General features: G+C 40.5%; 1 long non-coding RNA gene across 1 annotated transcript in view; it reads right to left on the minus strand.

The window, feature by feature from the left end:
• The window catches only part of LOC144524416 (uncharacterized), a 155,758-nt gene extending 133,729 nt beyond the window's left edge, over positions 1-22,029 (minus strand). Inside the window, exon 1 of the long non-coding RNA XR_013502603.1 lies at positions 21,705-22,029. This is a non-coding gene — a long non-coding RNA (uncharacterized LOC144524416). The remainder of the gene's footprint in view (positions 1-21,704) is intronic.
• Positions 22,030-22,111: the final 82 nt, after the last annotated feature.

A 22,111-nucleotide genomic window follows, 5' to 3' on the forward strand; every position in this document is an offset into this window, starting at 1 on the left:
TAAAATTGATCATGATTGTTGGTCTGCTGTGCATGCAGAGCCTGCATGTCACACTCTTCAACAAACTGGGTATCCAAGAGCACTAAAATCAGTGTAAATTACGTTATATCAGAAACAGACTGCTGTTGTAGATTAGTGTTACGTTTCCAGCGTCGCAGCTCCGAAGCATAACGTTAGTTGGGACAGACGCCTTGTTTCTTTAGGCTAACTATGTTAGCTTTAGCCTGGCTAGTAGCAGCTTTCTGCGATGAAAAATGGCCGGGATATGTCGTGATTACGCTGCATTAATCAGGTGATTTAGTGTCAGCGGCAGCTGCCGCTTACGGTACTTTTCTACACACGGGAGAGCTTCACTTCCCATAACAGCCCCCCCCCCCGTCGGACTAACGTTATGTCACATGACCACCTGTCTCAAAGGGGAATGGTCGGCCGGTAACAATCATGGAAAAGGAGAACGGTGAAAGTTTACTTTTTTATCAAGCAGCAAGTTGTAGCGTCAACATCGCAACGTCCTGCGATGTGACTATCGTGCATGCGCACACCGCGATGTAGACGATGAAACAAAATATCGTGCAGCCCTAGTTACTGAGATATCATATTTACGAGGAGAAATGCTAATCTTAAACGTCACAGTCCCAAATTATAAATCTAAAACAATGTAATTAAGTAATTGATCTGAATAACTGATTAATGGGGTGACATCTCTGACCTGAGAATTATGTTTTTTTTTTCATTTCTTAAACCCTTACTTGATTTAGATTGGAAAAGCCTAAGAGACAGACATAAATTAGCCTAAAGGCACACACACACATTAGCTTTGAACTTTTTCAGACAAAGAAATTGAGACAAGAAAGATTACAGGACTGTAAAGTGTTCAAGTATCTATCTATAATACACAGTGTTTCCGTCATGCACATTTTGCAGCGAGGGGCTTTAGAATTTTATAAAATGTCATGAAGAAGCAATTAAACCTTTTTCATGCTTCTTGCGGTCAGTGTGGTGTGGACGGTGATATTGGGATTGCGGTCTGGACAACTGTGCCCGGAGGGTCTGAGCATGGAGCCGTGCACCTCCAAGATGTGTAACAACGCAGACAGGGTCGCACTAGACTGATCTCATGAAGTGGCGTATGTATGACACGCCAATTCTTATGTCATTATTGGCATGTTATCAAGACGCATACTCGCTTTTTAGCGTGTTTATCAACGCCGTTTGGCCTCCATTGACTTACATTACCTTACGATTGCGTGTGAATTTACGCCGTAGGGAGTAGTATGAAAGCCCGAAAATCCACGTAGGGAGGTTGGCCGGGGTGGTGGATGGGTAAAACACAGAACTTTCACCCAGGAGACTGGGAATCGTGTCCCGTGTGTCACGTTTCCTAAAGTCAACAGTCGCTTTCTTCTTTTCCTAAACCCAACCCTGTTATAGTTTTCCTAAACCCAACCCGTTCACTGTGATGCTAATTCCTCAAGCCGTCTTTCCTGCTCTGTCTCTGTGTCGCTCTTACACTGTTGCCCCTGGCAACCGATAGCGTAGGATCCCAAAATTATGGGCGGGCTCAGACACCTCCCAAATCGTCACGTGACAGCAAGCTACCATGACGTATGTCGTCATTGTCAATATGGCGTAGACATACACGCTGATAGCTCAAAATGCGTACAGATAACACGGAAAGTGGCGTGTATGTTTACGCAAAGTCATGATGTCATGTTGGTCGCACAGACCATGTGGCAATTAGCTAACCACAGGAGCTGGAAGTACAGTGTATATACACTGATTCAAATTTCACAGCACTTTAAAAATGCAGTGCTTTGATGAAATGTTGGCTGAGCAAGTCAGTTCTTGAAGCCGCTCTGAGCACTTTTACCTTCAGTTAGCGGCTGTAGCAACTCAAATTCAGCCAGCCCAAACACCAGCGCCGGGCCAGCAGCAGCACTGGGTAAAGGCAGCAACACAATCAGTACATTTACATGCACACCAATATTCCACTATTATTCCGAATATGACAATATTCCGAATTTGATTAAGGTCATGTAAACAGCATATTCCAATTGGATATTCCGAATAAGGCCTTTTTCCGAATATAGCATTTTCCGATTAAGACATGTGGGACATTCCGGTATTATTCAGGTTTTAGAGGCATTGTTTGGACAGCGCATTCGGAATATGCGTCTCAATCGTGGGGTTTTCACCGCAGGCTTGTGGTCAGCTCTGTGCGTTGCTATGGTTTCTGTACACAAACCAACCAGCCAACAGTTTGCAAGGCTGGAGACCCGATAAGAAGGAGAAACACAGCTACTTTTAAACATTATCAAAGACTTGGCTATCAACAGGTTTTTGGATACTTGGCTGGTGGATGGTGCTAATTCCGAACCCTGACTGTATGGAGTTTATCTTGACTATATTAACATTTTAAAAGAATGGGTGAAAACTGGATTAACAAAACAAGTCCTTAAAAATCACATTTGAAAAGTAAAATTTTCTGTGCAAACACATTTATTACTTTAGCCCTATTCTCACTGGATTATTGTTACCTGGGGACCTCTAGTAATAAATAATTGCGGAGGTCGTCTGTGATCTTAATCCCATGCGAATCTGCCATGTCTGTAATGTAGTAAGTAAAAATTTGTTTAAAGTGATTTGCTTCTTTTGATAATTCTGGGTTTGAAATCATTAAAAAACGAGAATCCTAAATGGATTCAGTGGATCATTAAAGCAGCGCAGCATCAATCAAATTGACTGAATGTGGCCTTGTCAAGGAACTCTACAAACTCAAATCAAGTTCAGTACGGATACTTTCTGATGATGCATTCATGCATCTCCCCATTCTGAAACTTTCATTAGTGCCACACAGCTAATCAATGCAAATGTATGGATTCAATTAGCATTTTATTTTTTACTACCCGGGTCACCCCCTACCAATATAGCACACTGATTAACCATTTACATTTGAATACGGTGGTAATCAACTCTGCTGTCCATTCCTGCATTAGGATGACAATGAACAACATATCAAGCACTGAAGCTAGATCATGTTATATAATTAAAGAAGAACATAAGGAGAGGAGAGGAGAGGAAAAAGCAGATTCAGCACTGGAAGGAAAGATGTGTGGCATGTTTCACCCACTACAGGTTTCCACTACTCCTAGCTTCTAAGTTATTAATAGCTGTAGATACTCACACACTGCACCCACAAAGCTGCAGTAGAGACAGGTGGGCCATTAACAGCTCATAATATGGGCTCTATACAACCATATCCTGCGCAGTGCTGATGCTAGAAAACTGTGAGTCAAGAACTGAGAAAGAAAAGCTGAGACCAACAACCAAGTTCAGGCAAACAGATTTGTTGTCCACATTCAGGGCTGTAGAAACATAACAACTTCAGGAGAGTGAAGGCTTGCATTGGATTTGGGATTCCTGTACTTACATCACTCAGCAGTTTAACTTTACTGATGCTTTTCCTTCTCGTTTCCTTTATTCCTTTCCTGCTTTCTTTTGGACGTCTACCACACGTCATCAAGTATTCTCATAACATTATAACTAAAACTATGACGCTCATCAGTCAGCATGCTATATTTATGCATATTTGGATGCATGGATCCACATTCACATTAAACATCTCTAACATGATCGTGGCCATATGACGATATATATGATGAGACAAGACAATTTTGTCAACAGTCAAATATTTTACCGTAACTTTTATAGCTTTTATATAATTAAGCATAGCGTTAGTTCATGCAGGAAATGGAAGACATACGCCCGCTGATTGAATTATCATTCCTATCAGACACACACCAATCACAGTCATTCTCACATTGAGGCGGTCCTTTTAAATGTGACTCCCTCCTCACTGATCCCTGCTACACTGATGCTGCTTCACTCACTGCTGCTGCCGGCAACGCTTCGCCTCCACCACCCCAGCATCCACCTTCCTAGTTCAGAGTCCTAACATTTAAAATGGTTTTCAATGTCTTTCTTTTGGCTCACTCTTTTTTTTTACCCAGGGGGGTTTCTGTATGGTGCTCCCTGTTTCAGCTTAGCATGCTGCTTGGTTGGTCCAGGGAGCATTATCAAGAGCGGAGCCATCAGCGCCAAACATAACTGTATTTCCATTTGTTGCAATAAACTAATAAAATCTATGACGAGTGTTCCTGACTGAATATATGATATTGCGATATAACATTTCTGTAGGCTACATATTCCCCAACCTAAACAGAACTATTTGTGCTTTGGAAAATGGTTAGCTGTAATATGTAAAATGTAAGTAATTTGTACCTAGTATTGTTAGTAAGCAAAACCAACTATATGGTTAACACTAAAACCAAAAGGATGTGGTTTTCACATCCCTCCAAAAAACTACATCGTACTGATAATGGACATTTATCACCTTTTTTGAACTCGTGCTTTTAGTGATACGTCAACTACATCAACTACATTTGCTAGCCAGCAAATCACTGGTCTCCCTCTGTCCTTCACAGTCTTTTCACCGCCTCCATTTCTATATCCTGTCCAGTGTTGGGGAGTAACGGAATACATGTACCGGCGTTACGTATTCAGAATACAAATTATGAGTAACTGTATTCCGTTACAGTTACAATTTAAATAGTTGGTATTTAGAATACAGTTACATTGTTGAAATCAATGATCATATGACGACTTCTCTGTTTCCACGAGTTTATTCACTAACCCATGCATTTCCCAGTCCCAATATGAAAACGTAAAATGAGCTATTTATGTGATCACTGATAGAGGTAAAGATGGAGCCGGAACCGGTGCCAACAGGAGCAAGGTGCAGGAATGCTTATCTTGGAAATTCAAACAGCATTTCACACAACTAGTGAAAGAGAAGAGAGAACGAATATAACTGTGCACTGCAGTGCAACCAACTTCTTTCAGCGTCCAAATGGCTCCACCCTCCAACCTGAAGAAGCATCTAAAGTAAGTTATTTTAGCTAAGGGTAGTCGTCTGCTGTAGTTTTACTGGTCACCTTGCTATTTTATAGTTGACGGCGACTTTACATCTCTCCTACATGCTGATTCACTAGCCCTGCTTGACATGTTAGCCAACGTAGCTAAAATTAGCCCATGGTAGCTTTAGGACTGGCGGCAGATTTTGTGCATGCAGTTCGAATACAACACAAAAATCTATCTGCTTGTTCAGGTACACATTCAGCCAGTTGGAACAGAAGAACACACCAGAATAGGCCTGTTTAGTAATGTGATGGCCGCATTCCTACTTATAAATGCAACTAATGGAAGTAATCCAAGTGGTCCAGGAATACGTTACTGAGACGTGGAGTAACGCACCAATACGCTGATAAATGACATTTTTTGACATGTATTCTGTACTCAACGGGGAAGGAAGGCTTGAAAGTATCCTTCCCAACACTGATCCTGTCTGACAACACACATTCACTATCTGTTTCCACTCTCTGTTGGCCCTTACAGTAGCATCTTTTTCTCTTCTCTCCTCCCATGTGCTCCTTCTAAGCAATGTCACATTGCTCAGCAGCCTTCTCCTTCTCATCACAGTCACTTTCAACACAGATTTACTTCTGACAAAATAATTTCCCTACAGGGCAGCTGTCTCCCATTAATGTCGTATCTGTTTTTTGTTTGGACTGGCAGCATGTGTATATAGGCTTACAGTATGATACTGAGGCATGTACTGTTCTTAACACTATTCAGCTTGGCTACATAGTCCTTCCTGGTGACCGCAGAAACATAAACTACAAAATCCAAAGAATCTGCCTGATAGAGGAGTCTATCCCAGTAATGGACAAACATTTTAATAAATAAAAGCATTCTTTGTTAGTACAAATAAATTCACTTTCTCATTGCAAAAATGATAAAGCTCTCTTTCCACTATTGTCAAATATTGCCTTTATTTGAAGGGAAACTATAATAAATATAATTGGGGAAATATGCCTGTTTGCCATCTTATCCACAGTCAAGATCAACACAAATTTAATTTCTGTCTTAATCTCACAGAGGTTTGTTGCCTTGCTCAGCACAAAGACTGCAAGCAGGGAAAATGTTACCTTGTTTGTCCATTACTGTCGATGTGTCCAGGTTGCACCGCAAGATGTATTATGCGAATTAGCGAGAAAATGGCCACCTATACATCAGGGAACACAGTCAATGATGTGCTGTGAGTGGCAACTTGTCCCAGCTGCTTGTCAAAAAACAGCTCAAGTGTGCAAGTTTTCTGCTCCTAAAACACAAATTTTCTAATTCTTTTATTTAAATAGACAAAATACAACATGGAAATACACCTCTGACAGACTGTTCCACCCTGCTTTCAGTCTTTACAGAGGTAGTTGAATACACAGAGATTAAGATTTTTATTATTTTTTAAACTACGGTATGCATTCCTGCCTACAACAGGGTTTTCCATAATGCACCTTGGTTTCCAGCACAACAATAGCACTATGTGATGTCTCCAGCTTTTCAGCTCCAGTTTTCCGAGCCTGGATTGCAGCTTTTCCAGATGCAACATGATTAACTAGTAAAGACGTTTTACAAGATTACTGATGAAGCAGAAGCATCTACTTTCACTCGAGGACTCACACAGTTGTGTAACACGTCCTTTACTTTTGTTTCTGCCTATTTCAGCCTCTCTTTTGTATTCATACTTACATGTTACATTGTTCTCATTCTCCCCCTCTCCCTTGTTTTAACTGCCTCAACTTTTACACACAACTTGTCTTATCATGTAAATCACACCTTTTGTTTTAAGCAGAAACAAGGCAGAGATGCTGTTCTCTTCATCATTTTGTTGCATAAAAGACTTTGGAAAACATGGCACAATTTGAGCAGAGAGGGAGTGAGTTAAAGGAGAGACAGGTACTGTAGTAGACAAAAATGGAAGGGGAAAAAAGGAATAAAGGCAGTGCTTGTTTTAACAAGCGTAAAAAGAGTGAGGTATTTAGGACACTGACACTGTGCAGTTTGTTGCTTACTCAAGGTTTTCTCCTGATTACCTTGAATGAGGAATAAGAGTGTGAAGTCAGAGAAGAGGTATGAGCAGAGAGAACAAGAGAGTGAGAGGAAAGCGAAAGAAGAAGTGGGGGGTATAGTGATCAATCAAGTGATCAAGTGACCACCCGACCACCACACTGTGACTCTGGTGTGGTAGATAAAAAAAAGTTACCTGCATGTGAACATAATCCAGGCAGCAATTATGTTTTCATAGTCTGGCTCAACGGATGTACTTTGCTTGGATAAAGCCTGACATCATGCGGCGGATGTCCCTCCTCTTTCGCTATCTCCGCTATCAGGGCTTAGCACCCCCCATGACGGTTGTGATTGGTTTAAAGTAGGGCTGTCAATCGATTAAAAAATGTAATCTAATTAATTACATACTCTGTGATTAATTAATCGAAATTAATCGCATACATAATTAACGGTGCCGGAAAAAAAAGGGTACTAAACAACAGTTGGTGACATTAAAGAACGGCTTGTTTATTGCTAAGGCCATATGGTCAAAATTAAATGATTTAATAATAATGTATAACAATAACAATAACTTATTTCACTAGTAAATTGCTGTTGAACGACAAAAACAACAACCAGATAGGAAAAGGACATTTACAATAACTTCAAATGCACCATGAGGCTGTAGTTTACCAGTTTCATTGAACGCACCGGCTGTGGTTTTTTTTTCTTGATGGCAGCTGCAGATTGTTACATACCGGTGTTGAATCCTCTACAGTAAAACACAATCAAACTTTACACCGTTTAGCGTTAGCTGTCAGCATTGTAACCGTGTTTAAATCAGCTACTAGCTAGCGGTAGGCTAACATTAGCTGCTGTTGAGTATAGTGTTAACTAGCGTCACGTGCAGCGGGGTTTATGTTTCCTGTATCGTCTGTTTCAGAGCATCAGAGAGAAGCGCAGACATATCAGTGGCACCAGATTTTCGTCTGTATGCAAACGTCAATATGGAATGGATTAATCTGCGTTAATTTTTTTTTTTATTTTGACAGCCCTAGTTTAAAGACCTCATATTATGCTCATTTTCAGGTTCATAATTGTATTTAGAGGTAGTACCAGAATAGGCTAAAATGGTTTCATTTTCAAGAAACACCATATTTTTGTTGTGCTGCACATTGCTGCAGCTTCTCTTTTCACCCTGTGTGTTGAGCTCTCTGTTTTAGCTACAGAGTGAGGCATCACACTTCTATTCCATCTTTGTTGGGAGTCACACATGCGCAATACCTAGGTAAGGACTACTAGCCAGTCAGAAGAAGAGTAGGGTGGGCCCTGACAAGCAAGCTAGTGTGACCCAAAACAAACCCGTGAGTCCGATCCCGAAACACAGGCAGAACAACCCGAACCAGCTTTGCTGGAGCAAGACGTTTCAGAGTGGTAAGTTATTTAAATGTTAACAAATTAGTCTTTCATACGTAACGTTTTAATTCTGCACTGTCTCCTGGACATGGCGATACAACTATCTGAACTCTTCAGGCCTCCGCTCTAACTAGCTTGGTTTGAGGGCGTGCCACACTAGAAGCTAGGCGAGCATTATAATGTGTGTTACAAAGTTGGGCAAAATGACGCGTGTTTGTCACAGAAGTAAAGGCTGGACTACAATAAAGCTGTTTCAAGCAGTTCATGAACAATGTTTTCTGTGGGAGATGGTAACTCCCTTTGGGGTGGACTTTGGGCTTTTTCCCTTTGTGAACCTATAACATGCACAAAAAAAGATAAATAACACAATAAAGGAAAGGGAAAAAGCCAAAAAGCATAATATGAGCAATTTAAAGAAATACAAACAAGCCAGAGCGTTTTTTTCCCATATCCCAGAATAGATAGGTGGTGTAGCCAGACCATACTCCAGCACTGACACAGAGCTGTGGAGAGAGGTCTGGCAATGCGACACTATGTTTGTCACAACAACGTATTTGTGCAAACTATTTAGTACTCTATAAATGTAATTTCTAGGAGACAGGGTTGCTATAGATGGCACACTTTTTATTGGCTTTGTGCATTCATATGAATTTTGAGGCCAATGCAGAATTTTGTTGGTTGTAAAGTTTTCCATCGTGCTCTCACCGGGTTTCTTGTGCAGGTTTTTTAAACTTTAAATAAGACATCAACCTGACGTCCAGATGGGGGTGTGTCCCGTTGCAGTTTTTTAATCAAAAATTGGTTGGTAAGAATGTCTTACGATCTCAAGCAGTCTTGTATAAAGTACTTGAAAGCAATACTTGAGTAAAAGTACAAGTATCTTACCAGAAAATGAGTTTGGTAGAAGTTAAAGTCTCCTTTAAGAATATTACTTGAGTAAAAGTCTTAAAGTATCTAATATTTACTGTACTTAAGTATCAAAAGTAATTTCTGATATTAAATGTACTTAAGTATTAGAAATAAAAGTAAAATTCTACTTAAGTACAGTAGCGAAGTATTTGTACTTTGTTACATTACAACACTGATCTCAAGTGCTCAGAAGCTGCCGAAACAGCTGGAGAAAATAGAGGGAGCGCACAGGAAATCAAATCTGCTCTTTAAAATGAATGCCTCCACGCTCTCAAATGTTGATTTGCAGATGAGTAGCGCTGTCTGAAATAATTTGTCATCAATACACTTCTATAGAGACAAAGACGATTAATGGTTTGTCTTTAAAACAGCCAAAGAATGGAAAGACAAATGGAAAGAAACAAACAGGACTTTTGCCCAAATTCAGTATTCACCTAAACTATCTCCTCTGTCCTCTTTTCTTCATCCCCTCTCCTCTCCTTCCCCATTCTGCTTATTGTTTCTTATATTTCTACATTTGAACCTCCATATAAAATCAAACTGACCACCCTTCCCACATGAAAATCCACTCATGATTTCTCGTGCTTTCCTTTTTTCATTCTCATGCTTTTAGTCCCTGCCCTGTAATCTCTCCTCATCAACATCTGTTTCTGTGTTATCTAATCCTTCATCCCATCCAGTCTTTTACATTTTATCCATCTCGCACAGATTGGAAGCTACGAGACAAAGTGAAACGAGGCATGTGTCCAGTTAAGGAAGAAGAAAGTCCTCCCAAGGCAGTGGTGTTAACTCTTATTAAGACTGTCTAGCCCTTTTATCCTTTTAGTACAAGTCATGTCAGTATACTATACAGTATGATGAAACATATCCAGATATTAATTCTAATATTAGGCCTACTGCTGAAAGCAAACACCTCCTTGGATAATTAGTGAATTAGTTACTACTAAGTTAAAGGCTAACTGAAGGCTAACTAATTGTCTTTCAAGCACCCTGTCCACTGCTTTGTGTATATACAATTGTGTGGGCGCATGTACAAATACCAAACTATTTGAATCAATATTAAAATTGGCAAAGTCATGCTTGAAGTGCCAACTGATGATGTCACAGTCAGGGTCCCATGTTGAGGCTAAACGGCATTAAAGAGTTACTGCTGCCTGCTTTATTCATTTTATTCATGGGCCTGGAGACTTCCCCCATTTCCACACATGGCTTTGCCTGGTTGTAATATTAATGCAAATATTTGTTGTGCAGCGTCATACATTCAACACACATACACACAGCACACACACACCACACAACACACAGTTTTCTGGGTTGCTATCACACAGTTCCTCTGAGAATAACCACTCCAATTTATGACAAATGTTGCTGACAGCAGATTATATCAGCGGTCGCTAATTTAAACTGTTTCTATGAGTAACATGATTACAGGCCAAGATTAAAAGTATGTTTGTCTGGTTAAAGTGGTCTGTGCAAGCCGGTGACTGAACTGGACCAAAGACCGTTTGTGATTTGTGAGGGATGAAGCCACCACTGTATAACTGCGAGTGGATCGAGGGTTTCTATATTGTAGTTCCAACTCCAACAGAGTGATACGTCTTCTCTCTAATGGATCACAAAAGTCCATTTCAGGAGCCGTGTTCTCCTAGTTCATCTTTCTTTCATATCATTCATATCATATTAATTAATAATAAAGTCCCAGAGTTCCCCCCCTTACAAATCTCAATATTACCCATGTTAATGCCATTAAAGTTGAAATGGTAATAGGCTAACGCTAGTCTGAATGCTGTAAGCCTCAATTCAATTCAACTCAGCAGTTAAAGTCTCACATTTAATGGAGTCATTGCCATAAAGGTTAAATGAGCCCAGACCTTGGAGTCACTGGACAAAAAATGAGAGACAAAGAGAGAGATGGAGAAAGACAAAGAAATCACGATGAGCAGAGGGAAACCAATGGGAATGGAGAGACAAAAATTAAATGGGAGTAGAGGGGGGTGGGAGGGAGTATCTAATTGAGTTTTATCAGCTTTGTCAAACTAATGGATTTGTTAGCATATATAGACCTTAGCAGTAATTTGCAGAACAAGGATTCCAGAGGTGAATAGGTCAACACTTTTTTATAAAGTGCAAAACTCTGAGGCAGATGCATAAGAGTCTGTGTACATCCAAAGAAGATATGTGATTTACAGAGTCTCTGTAAACTTTTTTTAAATCATAAATACACATACAATAAACATTGTACACATTGTTTCCTTTATCTGTTGTCAGATCGTCTTGTGCTTTTCCCGTCAGTTTGTGTGTTTTCTAAATCCGCCAACCCAGACTTCTCCTGCCTGCTTGCCTAATTTCTGCATTTGGGTCCTCTAATTCCCTGCACCCATCACAGAACGATCTGACCAGGTATGGACCCAGCAGTGGTGAGATTTGAACCATTTTTTCACCCTTTGAACATTGATGGGGAGAAGTTGTTGGGAATGTTTCGTGGGTTGCATAAAAAAAACCCCATTTTGGCCAAACACCTCATGGAGGTTCACTGGCAGGCGACTGCCAGGGAGTTTGGCCTTCCCTACTTCGAGCCGGTCAGTCCGCTGGAGCCCGAGCTGCCCAGTGTCCCCGAGCTGCCCAGTGTCCCAGCACTGCCCAGTGTCCCCGAGCCTTCTAGTGTCCCCAAGCTTTCTAGTGTCCTTGAGCTCCCTAGGGTCCCCGAGCTCCCTAGTGTACCCGAGCTGAACCATGCATCTGACCCCCCAGATCCCCGTCTGGCTAGCAGCCCTCCCAGATCCCCGGCTGGCTAGCAGCCCTCCCAGATCCCCGGCTGGCTAGCCGCTCCCCTCAATTCCGGCTGACCAGTGTCGACGTCCAGTCGGCGGGTCAGCTGGGCTGGGGTGCTACTTTTAAAAGATCTAGACCACTGCTGCTAGTGTGACTTTTTCCATTGATGTTTATTTAATCCTGTTTATTTTCTATTCTGGAAAAAGAAATCCTGGAGAGTTCATACATATTTATATGCAGACAGAAAAGCCAAGCCAAGTCAGTCAGGCTGACATACAAGTCAGAAAGACAACGGGTGGACTGAGCCACAGGAAGAATTTTAAACTAGCTGAGATATGTATGTCAAACCTCAGATGTAATCTGCTTCTTTCTTGTTTTATTGCCCTTTCTCACATTTTGATATCAGACTCTGGATCTTTGCAATGTAACAAAATGTAAGTCAAAGAACAAAATGCTGCTGAGAGGACTCAACTCCTTTTTGGTAACAAAATGCCAGTCACCACAACTTAAACTGCTCATTGCATGGTTACAGTTGTTTGACTTATCAAAAATGTCTGCCATGAAAAAAAGGTATAATCTTCTCACAGAACCAAACCTAAAGGCAGGAAGCAGTATAGCTAAAAAACGTTTTTGCAAGTTTGTCAATTACAAAATGTGAAAATGCCATCTGTAAAGTTCTATACTTCAGTTGTTTTGTCCTAGATTGCAATCTTCCCATCTTTCTCTCTTCGAATCCTGTTTGACAAGTCTGTTTTAACTGTTCTTTGGATTCTTTCTATTTTTCTGAGTCTGTTGGCTGATGTTTTCCCACATTATCAGCCACCATATGAAACCTGTTCCTTGTCTTCTGCAGTTTTCATGTAGGTATAACGCTTTCAACGCGTCACATTTTCAGAGTGGACAGGATGACGTGACGTAGTGGAATGATTGTACCCTAGAGAGCGGACGTGAGGAGCACACATTTAGACAAAACAAAACGACTGCTCGAATTAGGTCCCAGGCAAACCGTGTCTTCCTTTACTATTCACCCTTTCTCTAAATGGGATTTTTTTCTGAAGTTAAATTATTAATTGGTAACCGTCCTGTATTCAAATGTTTACTTAAAGCTATAGTGCGTAGTTTCTGCCTCCCCCATGAGGAATTTAGTAATGACAATACTGTCGGCGCGTCCACATGATACAAGCCTTCCATGACCCACAAGTTATTTAACTGTAATATTAGTAGAGATGCACCTGTTGGTAGAAAGTAGCGAAAGTGCATTCTAGTGCATAATTACATTCATACTAGTGCAATAGTTACAGGTATTGCAATAAGGGCCTTCTAATTAGCTCTTCTACTTTTTTTTTTTTCCACAGGTTCTTTAAACTAGGGCCACACAGACACGCATAAATGTGCAAACAAACGCACAGAAACCCGGTGAAATCAGAAGCTTGTAGGAAGTGTCCATTCAGTGTCTTTAGGTATGTTACTAACATGTTGTCCAACTAATTGTTTGTCTACACTATCTTCTTGTATCAGCTTATTTTGCCCTGCAGCAGAATAAATTAGATATTTTCCAACACATCTCTCTTGTTTTCATTACATTGACTGTGAACACTTTGTCTGTATCATACAGATACAGGGTCATGGTATTACAATACTGCTCATAGATTAAAGCCATCTGAGGTTACTTAGAGAAACCAAAAGTGAAACATGACAGCTCTTTAAGCAACCGTGAAAGATAAACATCAGCATCCTGTTGCACCAGCTGTGTGTAAGTTCTCTCTTAAGTTGGGGTGTAAAGTCCACACTAAACAAAACGTTAAAAACTAGTTAGTTTGATACACAATTTGTGTTGTTTGGTTGCACCACAGCGACGTAAGGTTCATCTTAGTAACACTACTGTAAAGTCAACACTAACCATCATATTTTCTTATTACCCTGTTGTCTTTGAACACTTAGCTCCACAATAGCAAAGAGGCTTACAGCTAAAGATAGCTAACGTTGGCAACGTTAAACACCAAACAGAAATGTATATAAACTAGGACCAAGCATTATGATTAGGCTAGGTGATGACTATGCAACCTTGACCTACAGCTAGTGCAAAATAACAGTGATATTGAGTGGTGAAACGTAAACTACAACATGTGGTAATATGATGGTAGCGTTACCCCTATTATTGTTGGGCAGATTAAATTGTAACTAGAGGTCGATTTTTGGCATTTTTTTACATAATCGGCATCGGCCAATATCCCAGTATATCAAGCCGATTAATAGGCAGGCGCATCTGCGGGCAGCCTAGTGTTAAAAAACATGAATGGGCGACTTTTTTACAGCGCACCCAGACCAGCTGCCTCCAGCCCCTCCCCTCGTAAAGTCTTGCGCCGTGTGTCTCGCACAGTCACTTCAGGCTCAGGCGCTACCGTTAGTAGTAGCATATTGCTGGTGTTCTTGCCTTGGGATTAACTTAAAACCGTACAAAACACAGGTATTGCAATAAGGGCCTTCTAATTAGCTCTTCTACTTTTTTTTTCCACAGGGTTCTTTAAACTAGGGCCACACAGACACGCATAAATGTGCAAACAAACGCACAGAAACCCGGTGAAATCAGAAGCTTGTAGGAAGTGTCCATTCAATGTCTTTAGGTATGTTACTAACATGTTGTCCAACTAATTGTTTGTCTACACTATCTTCTTGTATCAGCTTATTTTGCCCTGCAGCAGAATAAATTAGATATTTTCCAACACATCTCTCTTGTTTTCATTACATTGACTGTGAACACTTTGTCTGTATCATACAGATACAGGGTCATGGTATTACAATACTGCTCATAGATTAAAGCCATCTGAGGTTACTTAGAGAAACCAAAAGTGAAACATGACAGCTCTTTAAGCAACCGTGAAAGATAAACATCAGCATCCTGTTGCACCAGCTGTGTGTAAGTTCTCTCTTAAGTTGGGGTGTAAAGTCCACACTAAACAAAACGTTAAAACTAGTTAGTTTGATACACAATTTGTGTTGTTTGGTTGCACCACAGCGACGTAAGGTTCATCTTAGTAACACTACTGTAAAGTCAACACTAACCATCATATTTTCTTATTACCCTGTTGTCTTTGAACACTTAGCTCCACAATAGCAAAGAGGCTTACAGCTAAAGATAGCTAACGTTGGCAACGTTAAACACCAAACAGAAATGTATATAAACTAGGACCAAGCATTATGATTAGGCTAGGTGATGACTATGCAACCTTGACCTACAGCTAGTGCAAAATAACAGTGATATTGAGTGGTGAAACGTAAACTACAACATGTGGTAATATGATGGTAGCGTTACCCTATTATTGTTGGGCAGATTAAATTGTAACTAGAGGTCAATTTTTGGCTTTTTTTTACATAATCGGCATCGGCCAATATCCCAGTATATCAAGCCGATTAATAGGCAGGCGCATCTGCGGGCAGCCTAGTGTTAAAAACATGAATGGGCGACTTTTTTTACAGCGCACCCAGACCAGCTGCCTCCAGCCCCTCCCCTCGTAAAGTCTTGCGCCGTGTGTCTCGCACAGTCACTTCAGGCTCAGACGCTACCGTTAGTAGTAGCATATTGCTGGTGTTCTTGCCTTGGGATTAACTTAAAACCGTACAAAACACAGGTATTGCAATAAGGGCCTTCTAATTAGCTCTTCTACTTTCTCCACAGGTTCTTTAAACTAGGGCCACACAGACACGCATAAATGTGCAAACAAACGCACAGAAACCCGGTGAAATCAGAAGCTTGTAGGAAGTGTCCATTCAGTGTCTTTAGGTATGTTACTAACATGTTGTCCAACTAATTGTTTGTCTACACTATCTTCTTGTATCAGCTTATTTTGCCCTGCAGCAGAATAAATTAGATATTTTCCAACACATCTCTCTTGTTTTCATTACATTGACTGTGAACACTTTGTCTGTATCATACAGATACAGGGTCATGGTATTACAATACTGCTCATAGATTAAAGCCATCTGAGGTTACTTAGAGAAACCAAAAGTGAAACATGACAGCTCTTTAAGCAACCGTGAAAGATAAACATCAGCATCCTGTTGCACCAGCTGTGTGTAAGTTCTCTCTTAAGTTGGGGTGTAAAGTCCACACTAAACAAAACGTTAAAACTAGTTAGTTTGATACACAATTTGTGTTGTTTGGTTGCACCACAGCGACGTAAGGTTCATCTTAGTAACACTACTGTAAAGTCAACACTAACCATCATATTTTCTTATTACCCTGTTGTCTTTGAACACTTAGCTCCACAATAGCAAAGAGGCTTACAGCTAAAGATAGCTAACGTTGGCAACGTTAAACACCAAACAGAAATGTATATAAACTAGGACCAAGCATTATGATTAGGCTAGGTGATGACTATGCAACCTTGACCTACAGCTAGTGCAAAATAACAGTGATATTGAGTGGTGAAACGTAAACTACAACATGTGGTAATATGATGGTAGCGTTACCCTATTATTGTTGGGCAGATTAAATTGTAACTAGAGGTCGATTTTTGGCATTTTTTTACATAATCGGCATCGGCCAATATCCCAGTATATCAAGCCGATTAATAGGCAGGCGCATCTGCGGGCAGCCTAGTGTTAAAAACATGAATGGGCGACTTTTTTTACAGCGCACCCAGACCAGCTGCCTCCAGCCCCTCCCCTCGTAAAGTCTTGCGCCGTGTGTCTCGCACAGTTACTTCAGGCTCAGACGCTACCGTTAGTAGTAGCATATTGCTGGTGTTCTTGCCTTGGGATTAACTTAAAACCGTACAAAACACAGGTATTGCAATAAGGGCCTTCTAATTAGCTCTTCTACTTTTTTTTCTCCACAGGTTCTTTAAACTAGGGCCACACAGACACGCATAAATGTGCAAACAAACGCACAGAAACCCGGTGAAATCAGAAGCTTGTAGGAAGTGTCCATTCAGTGTCTTTAGGTATGTTACTAACATGTTGTCCAACTAATTGTTTGTCTACACTATCTTCTTGTATCAGCTTATTTTGCCCTGCAGCAGAATAAATTAGATATTTTCCAACACATCTCTCTTGTTTTCATTACATTGACTGTGAACACTTTGTCTGTATCATACAGATACAGGGTCATGGTATTACAATACTGCTCATAGATTAAAGCCATCTGAGGTTACTTAGAGAAACCAAAAGTGAAACATGACAGCTCTTTAAGCAACCGTGAAAGATAAACATCAGCATCCTGTTGCACCAGCTGTGTGTAAGTTCTCTCTTAAGTTGGGGTGTAAAGTCCACACTAAACAAAACGTTAAAACTAGTTAGTTTGATACACAATTTGTGTTTGGTTGCACCACAGCGACGTAAGGTTCATCTTAGTAACACTACTGTAAAGTCAACACTAACCATCATATTTTCTTATTACCCTGTTGTCTTTGAACACTTAGCTCCACAATAGCAAAGAGGCTTACAGCTAAAGATAGCTAACGTTGGCAACGTTAAACACCAAACAGAAATGTATATAAACTAGGACCAAGCATTATGATTAGGCTAGGTGATGACTATGCAACCTTGACCTACAGCTAGTGCAAAATAACAGTGATATTGAGTGGTGAAACGTAAACTACAACATGTGGTAATATGATGGTAGCGTTACCCTATTATTGTTGGGCAGATTAAATTGTAACTAGAGGTCGATTTTTGGCATTTTTTTACATAATCGGCATCGGCCAATATCCCAGTATATCAAGCCGATTAATATAGCCTAGTGTTAAAAACATGAATGGGCGACATGTTTTACAGCGCACCCAGACCAGCTGCCTCCAGCCCCTCCCCTCGTAAAGTCTTGCGCCGTGTGTCTCGCACAGTCACTTCAGGCTCAGACGCTACCGTTAGTAGTAGCATATTGCTGGTGTTCTTGCCTTGGGATTAACTTAAAACCGTACAAAACACAGCGGCCACACCGCTGTGGAAGCTCCCCGAATGTCATTTATCAGAGTCTGGTTGTTACCCCTGTCCGTGGCAGTCTCATCCACTCCTATAACGGAGCTAACTGGAGCTAACCACTAACGGAGCTAAATGCTAACGGAGCTAATCGTTGCTAACAGAGCCTTCAGTTCTCTGTGCCTGTATCCATTAACTGCATCTATGGACTCGAGCACGAATAAAACCCTTAATTTTATTAAATTGGCTGGACGAGTTTTAAATTACAACCAAGAGTTGTTTGAATGCCAAATCTGCTCAGATAAGATCCTAATGAGTTCTACAGGACATGCAACAGTAGGATCCCCAAAACACAGATAAAGCACTTCAAGAAATGAACAATGATCTAACAAACAAGGTGAACAAGAATTGACTTTAGATAGCCCTAGTCTGATGTGATTCAACAGGAGTTAGGAGGAAATAGTGTTGAGATTAATAACGGGTCACTTTCTGTGAAGCTTGCAGATTTGTATTCTCAGAAGTTTAATAAATGCTGCTAAGTGCACTAAACTTTATTCTTTCATTGAAAAGTTTATTTGACAAAGTTTATTTTCTTACCGGTTTCGTTCATTTAATATATTTTTCATACATTATTTATACAATATACAGTATGTTTTTATATTATACATTTTTAATTGAAGTATACAAGTGTAGATTGGTGAAGTGTTCAATAAATGTTTTTGTTGAGAAATTCTGTGTATATTAGTGTTACATTTTATCTTCCAAATAGAGGTTTAAAAACAAGCACATATCAGCCAAATATCGGCCAAAATAAATCGGCAGCATTTATCGGCCATTGGCTGACCCTGATTTCTAAAGATCGGCCAGAGAAAACCCATATTGGTCGACCTCTAATTGTAACGTTATATAATAATGATTGCCTACACTGGCAAACTGTTATAAACGAGTAGTTGTTAACTAGAAGGTTATCTAACCAAAGTCTGTCAGTAATCCCCTGTAACTCTGCTCATGGAAAACAAACGTGTGAGTATTAATCAAAATCGTCATAGATCCAAGGGGTGTAATCTATCCTGGAGAACGCGTTGCCGAGGCAAACACCCAGTCGCTCTTCCTCATCCAAAATGATTCCACCTGTCAAAACAATGTGCCATGACAACCACTATTTTACGGAGGACTTTACACCTACTAAGGGATAGGTGTAAGGTTTATGTTGTAACTTATGCCTACGTTACAACAATTTCAGCTGGTAAAATGTTAGTAGCACGTAAACTCTAACCTAAGTTAGAAGTTACATTCAAACTAGTCTACGTTTGAAGTTACACGTAGCTGGTGCAATCCAGTGCAGAGAAACAAACACGATGTGTGTGCAAAGGGCCTCAAAGTTTACTACGAATGACATCATCAATGTGCTCTTGAAAATGTATTGATATTAGAAGCCAAGGTTCAGTGTGAGTCTGGTACAAAAAAACGAATGCATACACATCTGTTTCTTTTCATTAATTTTGGAATTGTGTGGTACACTGTGGCAAACTATTTTCATTATACAAATATGAACAGTTCAAAAAAAATTGTATAACACTGTATAAAGAATGTACAGACACTTTCCCAAAAGGTATTAGATTACAATAGGCCATAAAACTGAAAAGCATTATCTAGTCTGTGAAGTTGAAAATACTAAATATTAATAATATATTTTACTCGTCCTAGTGGTCGGCACATCTGAGTGATGCCATCGACTGTGCGTTAGCATGTTCGATGTGTTGCCATTCACATCCCCTACAATGGTGAAGCAACGCTGACACACCATCCTGTCTTACACACAACTTCCCCTCTGTTGCTGTTGTAGCTGACCAGGACTGGCGGGTCTTCCAGCTCTGGCGTTTCATTTATCATGTTCTGGTCATCTTCATTTCTGAGAAATCATGTTTTTCCTATAGTTTGGCAGAGCACATGGCTCTAAATACTACAATACCGATTTGCAGCCTTTGTTATGGAGAAGAAGCCAGTCCAAGGTGTAGATCAGAGCAAATTCAAAATGACACAGAATCCAACAGTAAATAGTTGCTGCTGAATGTATTTTGTTTTTGTTAACTAATTGTAAGTTTGTTAGGGACTAGCACAACGTTTGTTCTAAACCACTGCTGTTAGACAGGAAAAGTGCCGTAGTGTAGCTACATTATAAGATTAACTGGAACCTGTGGTAAGAGATTGCGGGCGTAACAAGCTCGCTGACCGCGCTCTCACTCACGCACACCGGCCATTTAGCAGGAAGAGGGGAGCTGCAGGCCCTGGAGCTCTGTCAGGTCAGTGGTGTTTGGTAGTCCATTAACCCAAAAAACAGTGACTTTGCGCGGGAATGGAGTGCCGTGGGCTGCCAGCCGCGACGGAGCTCCATCTACCTCACAGCAGGCCGGGGTCTGTGAAGGAAGGCAGGCCGGGCAGCGAGGCAGCAACACAGGCAGCACCAGCCGCTGAACTCCGACACACAGTCGGACAAAATTTGCAATTAGACATCAATTTTCGTAAAACGGCACATATTTGACCTCTACATAGATGATTTCTTGCATAAAAAAGTCTCAGAAGTGAATTTAGTGATAAAATAGCAAATGAACAATGTATACAATTTCTGAGATCTGCGCGACCTATTCAGAAGACTACCTGATCTCAGATCAGTGGTGTAGCCGATGTAAATGTTTGGGCGTGACAAAGATAAAGACTAGAGCCAAATGAGGAGGAGCCACTGAGTTGATGTCAACTCGGTGGTTAGTTGAGATTTGCCCGTTTTCAGAGGCAGTTTCAAATTGTGAGATTTGCAGAGGAAAGAGGTGTCAATGGGATTTTGAGTTTCTATTTATGTCCTATTTACCCACTAAACTGTCATTATTCAACTATGACAAGGTAAAATCGGTTTTGCATTCTATCACCCCTTTAAACCACGGCTGCCTCCCGCCTTAGTATTAACCAATCACAATAGCCTGCATTCTTTTTGGGGCAACGACAGAGAAACAGCAACCCGCTGACTGGATTCTCAAACTGGAAATATCCTCGTATACAAGTTTATATTATTATTCCAACTTTAATAAACCACCTTAAATGAGAGAAGTTTTAGCTTTCACTTGCCAATAGCAGTGCATGCAGCAGAATCTTCAGTTCTCATAAATATTATTAGGACCCCATACAACAGTTTTTCTCTTCGTCATTAGTTAGAATGTGGTACTTTTCCACCACCTGGCACATCAATGCAAATACTGTATGAGCTCAACACCTCTTTGAAGGCTGTGATACAGTGTTGGGAAGGATACTTTCAAAACGTATTCCGTTACAGAGTACAGAATACATGCCCAAAAATGTAATTTGTAACGTATTCCGTTACGTTACTCAATCTGAGTAACGTATTCTGAATACTTGGATTACTTCCACATTGAATTGCATTTTATAAGTAGGAATGCGGCCATCACATACAGCTTACTAAACAGGCCTATTCTGGTGTGTTCTTCTGTTCCAACTGGCTGAATGTGTACCTAAACAAGCAGATAGATTTTTGTATTTGTAGTCCCGAACTGCATACTACAAAAATCTAACCGCAGTCTAAGCTACCATGAGCTAATTTTAGCTAACGTTAGCTAACATGTCAAACGGGGCTAGTGAATCAGCATGTAGGAGAATGTAAAGTCGCACGTCAACTATAAAATAGCAAGGTGACCAGTAAAACTACAGCAGACGACTACCCTTGGCTAAAAATAACTTACTTTAAGATGCTTCTTCAGGTTGGAGGTGGAGCCATTTGGACGCTGAAAGGAAGTTGGTTGCTGGCAAGCAGAAGTTGCACTGCAGTGCACAGTTATATTTCGTTCTCTCTTCTCTTTCTTTAATGTGAAATGCTGTTTGAATTTCCAAGATAGAAACGCATTCCTGCCCTTGCTCTGTTGTGCCGGTTCCGGCTCAATCTTTACCTCTATCAGTGATCACGCAAATAGCTCATTTTTTCGTTTCATATTGGGGCTTCTGGGAAATGCATGGAGTTGCGAGAGTGAATAAACTCGTGAAACAGAGAAGTATCGTCATGTAATCCATTGATTTCAACAATGTAACTGTATTCTAAATACCAATTATTTAAATTGTAACTGTAACGGAATACAGTTACTCATAATTTGTA

This window comes from Sander vitreus, chromosome 10, assembly GCF_031162955.1.
Source record: "Sander vitreus isolate 19-12246 chromosome 10, sanVit1, whole genome shotgun sequence".
Lineage (NCBI taxonomy): Eukaryota > Metazoa > Chordata > Actinopteri > Perciformes > Percidae > Sander > Sander vitreus.